Below are 15,861 nucleotides of genomic sequence, written 5' to 3'. Positions count from 1 at the left end.
TTTATGGTAAAATCATTGATGTAATAATGAAGGACTATTGGTCGCGCAAAAATAAGCCCTCATATGGGTTTGTGGATGAAAACATAAAAGAGTTATGATTTTTAGAAGGCGAGAAGGAGGGGGCGTGGCTTGGCGCCGACGGTGATGGCCACACTAGGTAAAAACTCTGGTGACCCTGCATACATTAGATGGGGAAGACCTCCAAATGCTTCAGGAAGCCCCCCTCCACTACCCAGATGGCAAATTTCCAGCATGGAGGCATCCGCCAGTATTTTGAGACGCCTCTGGCCTCTGCATCGCCCTGACTGCCCGCCATTACGGGTCCCACTCTCGGCCTATGCTCCAGATCACGGGGGCTCACCTCTCCAAGCCACTGACCCTCAATCGCTTCAGTCCCCGACTCCAGACCGCCAGGGGCCGCCTGCTCGACGACTGCCGCCAACTCCAGGTGGCCTACTTGGGCTCCCCGGGGCTCTCCAGTCTCCTGTGTACGGCGCTGCAGCACAGACCTCGCAGCTTCCGGTCCCGGGTGCCGCTCCTGCGGTGGTGCCTGCACCATCTGATGAGAAGCCGGCCGTGGCGGTGAGTGACAGCCCTAGCTTGCCAGTCGGACATCTCTGTTCCCCGAGTGAGGCATGGCCACCCTTGCCCCTGAATTCTCCTGCTTCCCTCCTCCTGTCCCACCGCAGGTCTGCCATCTTGGGCCTCTTTAGTGAAGGGCCTGCCTCCATCCCCCTCTGGCCCAGGGGTACAGCAAATCAGCCCTTCTCCACAGGCACCTCCCTCATCAGCTATTGCTGCAGAGAGACTGGAGCATCCCCATACTGTGTTGCCCACCTTCCAGGAGACAGCATCTGGGCCTCCAACACCTGGGCCTCCAGTACCCTTTCTTCACTCGCTTCTGGACCCCAACTCAGCCTGCAGTGTACCCCCTGTACCTCCCAAGCCGCAGAGGACCCGGTCCTCCAACAAATGGCCGCCAACACCCCTCACCTGTCCTCCCAGGGGGGCACCCCACTTGCGCTGGGATCACCGCCCCCCCCTCCGGGGACTTTGTCCTTATCTTGGGATGCCTCGCCTGCACCTGACCTCACCTGCTCAGGCCTCCCTACACTCTCACCCTCTCTGCCTGATTTAAGTTTGCTCCTCTCCTCTCCTCCTGGCTGACGCTCAAGAAGCTACGGGTGCTCCAACCCCTGCTTGTAGTTCTTCATTCTCACCAGGTGCTTTATAGGGGGAACTTTCAGTTTGATCTTCCTGCCCCCCCCCCCCCCCCCCCCCTCTGCCTCCTGTATGGCAGCCTGTCAGGTCCCGAAGGTCCGAGACCCAAAGGAAGTCTCAGAGGAAGTCTGCTCTCCGGGAACCTGGTGGGCCCCTGTGGGTTCCCCCTTGAGATGTTGTCTGCGGCCTTGTGTCTTCTCCATGCTGCTCCTGGTCGGGACTATGTTAGATTTCTGGTCTCCCCGTAACTGTGCTCTGATCGGCAAATTCACGTTGAAGCTGTCATATTTTTGCTTTTTTCAACTGCTATAGTGATTATGCATTTTTTTGGTCACCTATAGTTTAATTACATCTAGTTTACTGTCTTGTTTAAACTCTTTTGCTATGGCCTCAGAGTGGCGTGCTTATCTTTTTGGTGGTCACTATTGATTGGTGTTCTCCCATATCCCCTCTAGAGGCTATAGCAATGGACTGCCCATGCCTTGGTTTCTTGTCCACCCTGGGTCAATGGTTCACTTTCTTGCTTTGTACTGTTTTTTGTTTTGTCTTCTGTGGTCTTGTCTGTTTGATGTTGGTCTGTCAGTCCTTTTGTGTTCCCCAGTTTTCTTCTTCTTTTTGTCTTTCTCCCCCCCATGCTCTGTCTTCCCCTCTTGTCTCTTACAGGGTTCGGGATTCGCAGGCTCTTCCCATTGGTATCCTCTGGTCCATCCACTGGATCCATTAAGTATGCACCTTCATTGGCTCCGTCTCCATCTCCACATCCATCATGGTCAAGTGTTTCTCCCTGAATATTAGGACCCTTAACTCCCCATCTAAGAGGTGTTTATTGCAAAGGGAGTTGGTCTCGCTGCGGGTTAATGTTGTCTTTCTTCAGGAGACACACTATAACCGTACTGGACCTTTCCAATTTCTCTATCCACAGGCCTACTCTGCTGTTACTGTTAGGAAAGTAGCTGGGGTTGCTATTCTCATCTCTTGATCCTGCTGCTTCAAGTCTCCGCTACCTTTCTCGACCCACAGGGGCGTTACGTGGTGCTGGAGGGGGTCCTAGGTGGGGTCCCACTGCTGCTTTGTAATATCTACGCCCCTAACACATCGCAAATACCGTTTTTGTGAAGAGTCCTTGCTAAACTCCATAGGTACCCCTCCTCTGCATGGTTACTAGGGGAGATTTTAATCTTGTTTTCTCTCCTTCCCTGGACCGTCATTCGGTCATGGCAGCTCCTCCCACTCCTGCCCAATTGCGCTTTGCTTCTATTTATCGGCGGTTAATACGGGCTTCCTCATTGTACGATTTGTGGAGGATCAACCATCTGACGGAGCGCTCTTTTAGCTTCTACTCTCCCCCATAAACTGCACATACGCATAGATTACTTCTTTGGTAACCTTCCTATGGTGCACGCATGCTTTCTGATGCTTCTCTTGAGCCTTTCTCCTGGTCTGATCACTGTCCCGTTCTCCTTTCTTTCTCTTCCTCCCCTTCTTCTCTCCGGAGCTGTCATTGGCATCCTAGTTATTCTCTTCTTGAATCACTGCCTTCCTGGGATTTGATTCAGAAGTGCCTGACTGACTATTTTGCTAACAATGAGGGTTCAGTATCTTCACAGGCTGTTCTCTGGGAAGCTCACAAGTCGGTTGAACGTGGGCATTGTATTGGTCTAGGTGCACGACTGAAGCGTGAGCTCTGGCTCGCTCCCAGGAACTCTGAACGCAGATTGCACCCCTATAGACTCTCTTATTGTTCACTCCCTCAGTGCCGATCCTGCAGCTATTGGTGGCATGCTGGTGCTCAGTTGGGTGACCTGGCTCTCCATAGGGTTGAGAGACAGCTTCTGTATACCAGGCAATGTTTTAATGAAAAGGGTAATAAAGCCCATACTATGTTAGCCAGGCGCCTACGGGACTGAGCAGTTGCCCAGTCTCCCTAGGCCCTCAAAGATTCCTCAGGTATTCTACACTATCACCCTGCTGATGTTTCTCGACTTTTTGTTGACTGCTACTCTGGTCTCTACTCCCTTCCTTCCCAGCTTCCAGCTTCCATCCGACCCGGGGGAGCGTGATGCTGCTCTTGTCACTCTTGATGCGGCTTGCCTACTTTACTGGAGGACGAATGTGAGGTTCTTAATGCTCCTATAACAGAGGAAGAACTCTTAGAAGTCCTCAAATCCCTTACTGCTGGTCACTCCCCAGGCCTGGACAGATTCTCGTATTTATACTACAAAACTTTCTCTCCTACACTTATCCCTAAACTTGTCCCTCTTTTTAATTCCTTTAGGAGGGGGAGGGGGAGGGGATCCGGCAATCTTTTTTGCACTCCTTAATTACCCTAATCCCTAAGCCTGTCAAGGACCCTCATGATTGCTCTAGTTATAGACCCATCGGCCTCTTTAACTCAGACTTGAAGCTATTCTCCAAGGTTCTGTCGGCCCGCCTATGCTCATTTCTCCGCTCTCTGATCCATAAAGATCAGGTTGGGTTTATCCCTTGCCGCCAGGGCGGGGTCAACACCAGGAGGGTGGTGGATCTTGTTGACTTAATCAATCGGAGATCTGAGCAGGCGTTAATTCTCAGTTTGGATGCCGAAAAGGCCTTTGATAGGCTAGGGTGGCCATTCCTTTTTGCTACCTTCCAGAAATTTGGAATCACTGGTAACTTTCTCACTGCTCTGCGGGGTCTCTATTCCTCTCCTACTGCTTCTCATAAACTCCCTCACGCTTCCTCTCCTGCATTTCCACTGTCTTATGGTACCTGTCAGGGCTGTCCGCTTTCCCCCCTGGTCTTCGCTTTATGCATTGAACCTTGGGCAGCTATGATTAGGGGGGACCCGGATATCACTGGCATTTCCCTGCATGATAGGGAATTTAAGATTTGATTATTTGCTGACAATGTGCTTCTAACACTCTCTCGCCCTTTGCTTTCCCTTCCTAATCTTTACAAAGCTCTTCATGCCCATGGTGTGGTCTCTGGCTATAAAGTTAACCACTCTAAAATTGAAGCGCTGCCTCTAAACCTACCCCTGTCCTTGTCTACCCTTCTTCGCTTTAACTACTCTTTTAAATCGTCCTCTTCTACTATTAAATATTTAGGGTTCCATATCACTTCTCGCTATTTCTCTCTCTACTCTGCTAACTACCTCCCTCTTTTAAGGGAACTTTGAGCTCTCTTGGAGAAAAGGCGGTCGCAATATATCTCCTTTTTCGGCCGAATAGCAGCGGTTAAAAATGACGATCCTGCTCTATTTTTTCGAAATGTTGCCTTCCCGGGTACCATTGTTGGCCCTTCACTCTTTTCAGTCGGCTATTTTTTGTTTAATTTGGGACGGGAAACGACACCATTTACCGATGTCAGTCATGATGGCTGGCAGGGCCATGGGGGGCCTAGCAGTTCCTGATGTGAGGAAATATTACTGTGCTGCTCACCTGCGCCACCTTGGATGAAGCTGGAAAAGCTGTGGCTGGCCCCTGTGCACCCTAATTCACTCCTATGGTACCCTCCAGCGTCGGCTATTTTTCTCTCCCCATGTGTTTCTCTAGGTATGTGTGGGGGTATTGCTCCCGGAAGTTTAAGCTATTTTCTCCTTTCTCCCCTCTGCGGTCTTTCCTATATCATCCGGTTTCTCCCTCCAATATGTCCTCTATTATGGTGCGGGAGTGGGGTTTCCGGGGCCTCTTCTGTTGAGGTGATATAGTCGACCCTATTTCTCGTTACCGCTGCCCTATGAGCAACAGGCATCTCGTTGGGATCTCCCCTCATCTGAGTGTTTTCACTATTTACAATTAAGGCACTTTATGTCCTCCGCTAATGGCTCTACAATGGTCTCTCAGCCCACTGGCTTTGAGCAGTTATGCCATGGTGGACCTCAGGCAAGGGGCCTTCTTTCCGATATCTACTCACTACCCCCCCCCTGGTGGTGATCCCCTATCCGATCTATGGCCTGTTGGGAAGAGGTCTTAAACCCTGCCATTACATTGCCTCAGTGGCAGGTAATTTGGGAGAGGGCATCCAAGGCCTCTATTTGCACCACTTACAAGGAAACCCAGTACAAGCTGCTTATGGGCTGGTATCACACCTCAGAACTCCTGAACAGACTTAACACTACTATCCCTCCTCAGTGCTTGCGCTGTGGGGTGTGGTTGGACACGGTCTTTCATATTTTCTGGTCCGGTCCCCTCCTAGTAGATTAATGGAAAATGGTGCAGTGCCTCATTTCTGAGTCTCTGGGCGTTTCAGTCCCCCTAGACCCCTAGACACCTCTCTCATTCCACTTTGTCTTAAGAAGCCTTTTAGGCTCTTTATGCACATTGTCCTGGCTGCTAAGACCCTTATCACCAAGTGCTGGAAGAGAACTCTTCCTCCCTTTGAGATCGATTTGCTAGCTTGTATTCGCAAGATTCGTTCCCTGGAATTTCTTACAGCTTCCATAAATAACTCTATCCCCTCTTTCCTCTCTGTCTGGGAACAGTGGGATCGATTTTCGGATCAGCAACCACATTGACTTCCCTTTCTACTTCTTCCTTCTTCTTTTCTTTTCTTTTTCTTTCCCTTCTTCTCCTCCCCGTCTGTCCTGTGTTTTATCTGTGTAACCGTCATCCGCCCCCCCCCCTCCCGTCTCATCTCTATTGTCCCCCTTCCCTTCCCAATTGGCTGTGTCCTTAGGGCCAAAATGGGCTGTGTTCTTAAAGGGTTAAAGTTCAATAAAAACATTTTGGGCAGGAGGGGTGTTAGGAGTAGTTAGGGAGCATAATCTGAGTTAGTTTAGAAGACATGGTTTGATAACAGGTACTCTTTAAGATGTTCATACATGTTAGAAAAAAAGTTGTCTGAACCCACTGAATAAAGAAGTTAAAGGGGTACTCCGGCCCTAAGACATTTTGTCCTCTATCCAAAGGATAGGGGATAAGATGTCTGATCGCGGGGGTCCCGCTGCTGGGGACCCCGCAATCTAGCATGCAGCACCCACCTATGACCACTGCAGGAAGCGCTGGAGGCTCCAAGTCTTAGGCCTCCCGGCCACGTGGATGGAGTATCTTGACATCAGGACTCCACCTCGTGGGACATCATGCCCTGCCACCTCAATGCAAGTCTATGGGAGGGGGCGTGATGGCCCCCTCCCATAGGGGATAGGGGATAAGATGTCTTAGGGCCGGAGTACCTCTTTAACCCCTTAAGGACCAGGACCATTTTCACCTTAAGGACCAGAGTGTTTTTTGCACATCTGACCATTGTCAGCATTAATAACTCTGGGATGCTTTTACCTTTCAGTCTGATTCCGTGATTTTTTTCCCCTGAAATATACTACTTTATGTTAGTGGTAAAATGTCATTGATACTTGCATCATTTCTTGGTGAAAAATTCCAAAATTTTATGAAAAAAATTGAAAATTTAGCATTTTTTTACTTTGAAGCTCTCTGCTTATAAGGAAAATGGACATTCCAAATTAATTATATGGTAAGAAGAGGATTGTCCAGCGCAACAAAGGCTCAAATGCAGGTTATCTTTATTCTGACACGACAGTACAGGTAAAATGAACAGCAGTGACGCGTTTCGACCGCCTAGGCGATCTTAGTGATACTGGCATACGGTTCAAAACTGTTGGATATCCTATATATAGGGGAGGTGCTCAAACACACAGGTGTTAATCATCTTATCTTAGTGAAGAGCACCTACCCCTGCACAGGAAGTTCCATTGCAACTAAAAATAAAAATAATAATATTCCATTTACATATATCAAATTAAACATGGAAAAACTCAAAGAAAAAAAGAACACCATGTGTAAATCAGATAAAATCTTTGTAATGTGCAATAAAGAAAAGAGAAAAACAAAGCAGTGAGGGAATTGGTTTGACGCACTATGTAATGCCTATGTAGATATATTGTAGTATTATATTCATTCAGGCACTATATATCATACGCAATTACACAGTGCGAAAAACACCCAGCTACTGTCATGACTCAAATGATAATAATACATATGAAGAAGAAAAACCTTTTTTCCGAATGGGGGAGAACATGGGTATTACAGGGTATCGGTCTGTGTGGATATATTCAATAATGTAGTATTACATCTTGTCTTTTATTTAACCCCTTCGGGTATCTACTATCCAGACACATAATCCAATAGACTTCTCTGTCGAGAAGCTTTTGCCTATGGTTCCCACCTCTCGTTGGTATAGCTACTCTCTCTATGCCTTGGAGAATAAGTGTATCAGTGTTGCCATTATGTTTATCGGCACAATGTTGGCTGATCATGGACACATGTCGGGAGTTAAAGGGCTTAATATCAGAAAGATGTTTCCGAATCCTTATCTACAGAGGGCAGGTATTGCACCCCACATACTGTACATTGCACTCCCGACATGTGACCAGATAGACAAAGTAGCTCGTGTTGCAATTTATGTATTGTCTAATGGCATGAACCTCATTCCTGCTAGTAGAGCAAAATTCTTTAGATGGACACATAATATTGCAGCACAAACATCTCTGGTGACCACATTTGTAGGAGCCAGTATAGGTTAGCCACGTAGGTGGTCTCATAGTCCCAGATTTGAAGAGACTAGGGGACACAAGTTGTCCTATTGTTGGTGCTCTCTTCGGTACGCATCTGTATCCCTTTTTCAGTGCGGATCTATAGGTTGGATCACCCATAATAATTGGCATATATTTGTTTATGATTTTTTTGATAGACCCATAGTCCGCACTGTATTGGGTAACAAATGTAACCGGTTGTTGACCCGCATCTTGTTTTTTAAGTTGTGTTTTTTTCCCAAATTAATTATATATTGATTCCCATATACAACCTGTCTACTTAAAGTTGACGTGTTTTTCTATTTGAAGACATCAGAGGGCTTCAAAATATAGCAGCAATTTTCCAATTTTTCAAAAAATATTAAAAATTGGAATTTTGCAGGGACCAGTTCAGATTTGAATTGGATTTGAAGGGCCTTCATATTAGAAATACCCTACAAATGACCCCATTATAAAAACTGCACCCCTCAAAGTATTCAAAATGACATTCAGTAAGTGTGTTAACCCTTTAGGTGTTTCACAGGAATAGCAGCAAAGTGAAGGAGAAATTCAAAATAATTTTTTACACTCGCATGTTCTTGTAAACCCAGTTTTTTTATTTTTACAAGGGGTAAAAGGAGAGAAATCTTCCTAAAATTTGTAACCCAATTTCTCTCGAGTAAGGAAATACCCCATATGTGTATGTCAAGTGTTCAGCGGGCGCAGTAGAGGGCTCAGAAGGGAAGGAGCGACAATGGGATTTTGGAGAGTGAGTTTTTCTAAAATGGTTTTTGGGGGGCATGTCACATTTAGGAAGCCCCTATGGTGCAAGGACAGCAAAAAAAAAAAAAAAAAAACACATGGCATACTATTTTGGAAACTACACCCCTGAAGGAATGTAACAAGAGATACAGTGATCCTTAACACCAAACAGGTGTATGACGACTTTTCGTTAAAGTTGGATGTGTAAATGAATTTCTTTTTTCACTAAAATGCTGCTTTTCCCCAAAATTTTAAATTTTTACAAGGGGTAATAGGAGAAAATGCCCCCCACAATTTGTAACCCCCTCTCTTCTGAGTATAGAAATACCCCATGTGTGGACATCAAGTGCACTGGGGGCGCACTACAATGCTCAGAAGAGAAGGAGTCACATTTGGCTTTTGGAAAGCAAATTTTGCTGAAAAGGTTTTTGGGGGGCATGTCCCATTTAGAAAGCCCCTATGGAGCCAGGACAGCAAAGTAAACCCTCATATGGCATACTATTTTGGAAACTACACCCCTCAAGGAACGTAACAAGGGGTACAGTGAGCCTTAATACCCCACAGGTGTTTGATGACTTTTCGTTAAAGTTGGATGTGTAAATGAATTTTTTTTTCACTAAAATGCAGTATTTCCCTCACATTTTACATTTTTACAAGGGTAATAGGAGAAAATTACCCCCAAATTTTTTAACCCCATTTCTTCTGAATATGGAAATACCCCATGTGTGGACGTCAAGTGCTCTGCTGGCGCACTATAATGCTCAGAAAAGGAGAAGTGCCATTGAGCTTTTGGAGAGTGATTTAGTTTGGAATGGAAGTTAGGGGCCATGTGCGTTTACAAAGCCCCCTGTGGTGCCAGAACAGTGGACCCCCCCCACATGTGACCCCATTTTGGAAACTACACCCCTCACAGAATTTAAGAAGGGGTGCAGTGTGTAGTTACACCCCACTGGCGTTTGACAGATCTTTGGAACAGTGGGCTGTGCAAATGAAAAATTCCTTTTTCATTTGCACGGACCACTGCTCCTAAAATCTGTCAGACACCTGTGGGACGTAAATGCTCACTGCACCCCTTATTACATTACGTGAGGGGTGTAGTTTCCAAAATGGGGTCACATGTGTGGGGGGGGGGGTTCATTGTTCTGGCACCATGGGGGCTTTGTAAACACACATGGCCTTCAATTTCGGACACATTCTCTCTCCAAAATCCCAATGGCGCTCCTTCTCTTCTGAGCATTTTGTAGAGCACCTGCAGAGCACTTTACATCCACATATGGGGTATGTTCTTACTCAGAAGAAATGGGCTTACACATTTTGGGGGGCTTTTTTCCTATTTTCCCTTGTGAAAATGAAAAATTTAGGGTAACACCAGCATTTTAGTGAAAAAATTTATTTTTTCATTTTCCCATCCAACTTTAATGAAAATTCTTCAAACACCTGTGGGGTGTTAAGGCTCACTATACCCCTTGTTACATTCCAAGAGGGGTGTAGTTTCCAAAATGGGGTCACATTGTGGGTATTTTTTTTTTTTGCGTTTATGTCAGAACTGCTGTGAAATCAGCCACCCCTGTGCAAATCACCAAATTAGGCCTCAAATGTACATAGTGCGCTCTCACTCCTGAGCCTTGTTGTGTGCCCACAGAGCATTTTACACCCACATATGGGGTATTTCCGTACTCAGGAAAAATTGTGTTACAAATTTTGGTGTCTTTTTTTGCTTTTACCGCTTGTGAAAATAAAAAGGATGGGGCAACACCAGCATGTTAGTGTAAAAATGAAAAATTTTTTACACTACAGGCTGGTGTAGACCCCAACTTTTCCTTTTCATAAGGGGTAAAAAGGAGAAAAAGCCCCCCAAAATTTGTAGTGCAATTTCTCCCGAGTACGGAAATACCCCATATGTGGCCCTTAACTGTTTCCTTGAAATACGACAGGGCTCTGAATTGAGAGAGCGCCATGCGCATTTGAGGACTAATATAGGGATTGCATAGGGGTGGACATAGGGCTATTCTACGCCAGTGATTCCCAAACAGGGTGCCTCCAGCTGTTGCTAAACTCCCAGCATGCCTGGACAGTCAGTGGCTGTCCAGAAATGCTGGGAGTTGGTGATTTGCAACAGCTGGAGGCTCTGTTTTGGAAACACTGCCGTACAATATGTTTTTCATTTTTATTGGGGGGGACAGTGTAAGGGGTGTATATGTAGTGTTTTACCCTTTATTATGTGTTAGTGTAGTGTTGTGTAGTGTTTTTAGGGTACATTCGTACTGGCAGGTTACGTTGAGTTTCCTGCTAGGAGTTTGCTCTGTGGCGAAAAATTTGTCGCAGCTCAAACTTGAAGCTGGAGACTTACTGTCACCTATAAGGCAATACAACAAAGAATATGTTGCCGATTCCACCCACTGGGAAAATTCAACACCAACAACAAAAAGCGTCAGCAACAAGAATGTATGAAACATTACAAAAGTTTATTTATTGAGAATCATATAAAAAATGCATCATAGCAATTAAAAAGCACAGTGTACACAGCTGAAAGAAAAGGCAGAAACATACAGGCTCAAAGTGAGGGGTATTTGGATAAAAAGAACACTGACAAACATTGCATAAACAAGGAACTCACATGAAGAGATGCAGACTATGCAGTGAAGCTCATTAAACTGAGTACAAATGCAACATCGGTCAGAAAGAATGACAAGTGTATATTAACAAAACCGAGCCATGTAGTTACCTGCACCTACCCCAACGCATGTTTCACGCCAATGCGCTTCGTCAGGGGGCGTCGAGACTTACTGTAAACCTGCCCATGTGAATGTACCCTGTACATTCACATGGGGGGGGGGCAAACCTCCAGCTGTTTGAAAACTACAACTCCCTGCATGCAGGCCCGGACTGGGCTAGCGGGATACCGGAAATTATCCTGGTGGGCCGCTTTGGGGCTGCTTTGGGGACGGATTAACGTAGGGGCTCCAGGCCCCTACATGAAAATAGGTCCAGCGGGCTGCACAGGCGGCCCGCATAGCAGGCCCGGCTCCATAGCTAGGCGGACCAAGCGCCCGCTTAGGGGCGGTCAGGTCCGCAGACCGGGGGGCGGAAAATTTGCTGCCCGCCCCGGTCTGTGTCTGCCAGCTCTGTCTGCCAGCCATCCCTCCCCCCCCCCGGCGGCGCGCACGGCAGCTGAGAGAAGGGCCGTGGCATACCTTGGTGGGTGCATGTGGTGGCAGCGGGATTGGCCGCAGCAGCACTGCAATCATCTTCATTGCTGCCTGCGGCTGTACTGCTTCTCCGTAGCCCTGGGAGCGCAGGGGAGTCACGTGCGACGTCACGTGCAGTGTCATTACCCCTGCGTCTTCACGCCGTAAAGCTGGGAGCCCAGCACTACTGCTGAGCGCGGGACGGATCTGCGTGTGATTAAGGTAAGCATGGGCTGCGGAGGGTAGGCTGAAGAGAACAAAAGAATAAAGTTGGCGTGCAGGGGGGGGGTTAGGAGACTGAGGAGAGGGGGGGTGTTGTATAAGTATTATTGATGGGGGTGGCTGGGGGTGACGAACAAGGAGGAAGGGGTGTATAATTATGATTGATTGGGGGAGGCTGGGGGGTTAGGACCAAAGATGAGGAGGGGGGGTGTATATTTATGATTGATGGGGGAGGCTGGGGGGGTTAGGACCAAGGATGAGGAGGGGGGGTGTATATTTATGATTGATGGGGGGGAGGCTGGGGGGTTAGGACCAAGGATGAGGAGGGGGGGGTGTATATTTATGATTGATGGGGGGAGGCTGGGGGGGTAGGACCAAGGATGAGGGGGGGTGTATATTTATGATTGATGGGGAGGGGTTGGGGGATTAGGACCAAGGATGAGGGGGAGTGTATATTTATGATTGATGGGGGGGAGGCTGGGGGGTTAGGACCAAGGATGAGGGGGGTGTATATTTATTATTGATGGGGGAGGCTGGGGGGTTAGGACCAAGGATGAGGGGGGTGTATATTTATGATTAATGGGGAGGCTGGGGGGTTAGGACAAAGGATGAGGGGGTGATATTTATGATTGATGGGGGAGGCTGGGGGGTTAGGACCAAGGATGAGGGGGGGGGGGTATATTTATGATTGATGGGGGAGGCTGGGGGGTTAGGACCAAGGATGAGGGGGGGGGGGTGTATATTTATGATTGATGGGAGGCTGGGGGGTTAGGACCAAGGATGAGGGGGGGTGTATATTTATGATTGATGGAAGGCTGGGGGGTTAGGACCAAGGATGAAGGGGGGGGTGTATATTTATGATTAATGGGGAGGCTGGGGGGTTAGGACAAAGGATGAGGGGGTGATATTTATGATTGATGGGGGAGGCTGGGGGGTTAGGACCAAGGATGAGGGGGGGGGTATATTTATGATTGATGGGAGGCTGGGGGGTTAGGACCAAGGATGAGGGGGGGGGTGTATATTTATGATTGATGGAAGGCTGGGGGGTTAGGACCAAGGATGAAGGGGGGTGTATATTTATGATTGATGGGGGGGGAGGCTGGGGGGGTTAGGACCAAGGATGAGGGGGGTGTATATTTATGCAGTCAACTGGAAAAGAGGTATGCCGACCCCGCACGAAGTGCCGGCCAACACACCCCTCCGTATACTCCATAGAGATACATGGAGGGAGCATGCCGACCACGGCTTCCTGTGGGGTCAGACGTCGGCTTCTGGCATGCTGACTGGGCCCCCGTGCAGGGGACCGTGGGGGGTCTCAATGCTTGGCCCCCTGCAATCTATAACTTATCCCCTATCCAAAGGCTAATCCAAAGACTAATGGCAGTATTATGTTTAGGGCACAGTGCATGGCAATATTATATTCAGGGCACAGTGTATGGCAGTATTATATTCAGGGAGCAATGTATGGCATTATTATATTCAGGGCAAAGTGTATGGCAGTATTATATTCAGGGCGCAGTGTATGGCAGTATTATATTCAGGGCGCAGTGCATGGCATTATTATATTCAGGGTACAGTGCGTGGCAGTATTATATTCAGGGCGCAGTGTATGGCAGTATTATATTCAGGGCGCAGTGCATGGCATTATTATATTCAGGGCACAGTGTATGGCAGTATTATATTCAGGGCGCAGTGTATGGCAGTATTATATTCAGGGCGCAGTGTATGGCATTATTATATTCAGGGCGCAGTGTATGGCAGTATTATATTCAGGGCGCAGTGTATGGCAGTATTATATTCAGGGCAAAGTGTATGGCAGTATTATATTCAGGGCGCAGTGTATTGCAGTATTATATTCAGGGCGCAGTGCATGGCATTATTATATTCAGGGTGCAGTGCATGGCATTATTATATTCAGGGCGCAGTGTATGGCAGTATTATATTTAGGGCGCAGTGTATGGCAGTATTATATTCAGGGCGCAGTGTATGGCAGTATTATATTCAGGGCGCAGTGTATGGCAGTATTATATTCAGGGCACAGTGCATGGCATTATTATATTCAGGGCACAGTGCATGGCAGTATTATATTCAGGGCACAGTATATGGCAGTATTATATTCGGGGCGCAGTGTATGCCAGTATTATATTCAGGGCTCAGTGTATGCCAGTATTATATTTAGGGCACAGTGTATGCCAGCATTTTATTCAGGGCACAGTGGATGCCAGTATTATATTTGGGGCGCAGTGTATGCCAGTATTATATTCAGGGCTCAGTGTATGGCTGTATTATATTCAGTGGGTACAGTATGTGGAGTATTACATTCAGTGGGTGCAGTGTGGCAGTATTTTATTTAGGGCACAGTATCTGGCAGTATTATAATGATTATTGTCGTCCTGGCAATATTATATTCAGGGCACAGTGTATGGCAGTATTATATTCAGGGAGCAATGTATGGCATTATTATATTCAGGGCAAAGTGTATGGCAGTATTATATTCAGGGCGCAGTGTATGGCAGTATTATATTCAGGGCGCAGTGCATGGCATTATTATATTCAGGGTACAGTGCGTGGCAGTATTATATTCAGGGCGCAGTGTATGGCAGTATTATATTCAGGGCGCAGTGCATGGCATTATTATATTCAGGGCACAGTGTATGGCAGTATTATATTCAGGGCGCAGTGTATGGCAGTATTATATTCAGGGCGCAGTGTATGGCATTATTATATTCAGGGCGCAGTGTATGGCAGTATTATATTCAGGGCGCAGTGTATGGCAGTATTATATTCAGGGCAAAGTGTATGGCAGTATTATATTCAGGGCGCAGTGTATTGCAGTATTATATTCAGGGCGCAGTGCATGGCATTATTATATTCAGGGTGCAGTGCATGGCATTATTATATTCAGGGCGCAGTGTATGGCAGTATTATATTTAGGGCGCAGTGTATGGCAGTATTATATTCAGGGCGCAGTGTATGGCAGTATTATATTCAGGGCGCAGTGTATGGCAGTATTATATTCAGGGCACAGTGCATGGCATTATTATATTCAGGGCACAGTGCATGGCAGTATTATATTCAGGGCACAGTGTATGGCAGTATTATATTCGGGGCGCAGTGTATGCCAGTATTATATTCAGGGCTCAGTGTATGCCAGTATTATATTTAGGGCACAGTGTATGCCAGCATTTTATTCAGGGCACAGTGGATGCCAGTATTATATTTGGGGCGCAGTGTATGCCAGTATTATATTCAGGGCTCAGTGTATGGCTGTATCATATTCAGTGGCTACAGTATGTGGAGTATTACATTCAGTGGGTGCAGTGTGGCAGTATTTTATTTAGGGCACAGTATCCGGCAGTATTATAATGATTATTGTCGTCATACAGAGGATGAGGATCTGCAGACATAGTGAGGAGACAATGAAGTTTGGGCCTCAGACTCTGCAGAGAAGATGGAGCTAGAAGAAGACCTGGCGTCTGGACCAGAGGAAAAGGAACGACAACAGAGAAGACATCACTCAGGTCAGTGATATCATTGTGTATTCTCCTGACTGTCCAATCACTGCTGTAATTTGTAAGTTCTGCAGTGATGATGGGGACACTGTACTCCAATCTGTGGCCTTCAGCTGTTACAAAACTGCATACCATAATGCCTGAGGCTCCAGACATAATGGGAGTTGTAGCTTTGCAACAGCTGGAGAGCAACTTGAAGCGAGGTGATTGGTGGAGGTCCCAGCATTCAGACCCCACCCAAAAAAATGGACTGCTTATTCTTAAATGTCAGGGTGTATTTTTGGTCCCAGTCCAAACCCCCTTAAAAAAAAGTCGCAAATTTAAGCCAGGCCAGATCTGGCTTACAAAACGTGCTGTAGTATTTTAAAAAAGGTGCCCAAAAAGTCGCAAACTGCTACTTTTTGTACAACTTTTTGTGAAGCTCCGCTCCCCGGCCATCTGCCCGCATCTA

Source organism: Hyla sarda, chromosome 1 (genome assembly GCF_029499605.1).
Source record: "Hyla sarda isolate aHylSar1 chromosome 1, aHylSar1.hap1, whole genome shotgun sequence".
Classification (NCBI taxonomy): domain Eukaryota; kingdom Metazoa; phylum Chordata; class Amphibia; order Anura; family Hylidae; genus Hyla; species Hyla sarda.
Note: the sequence above shows the minus strand (reverse complement) of the source record.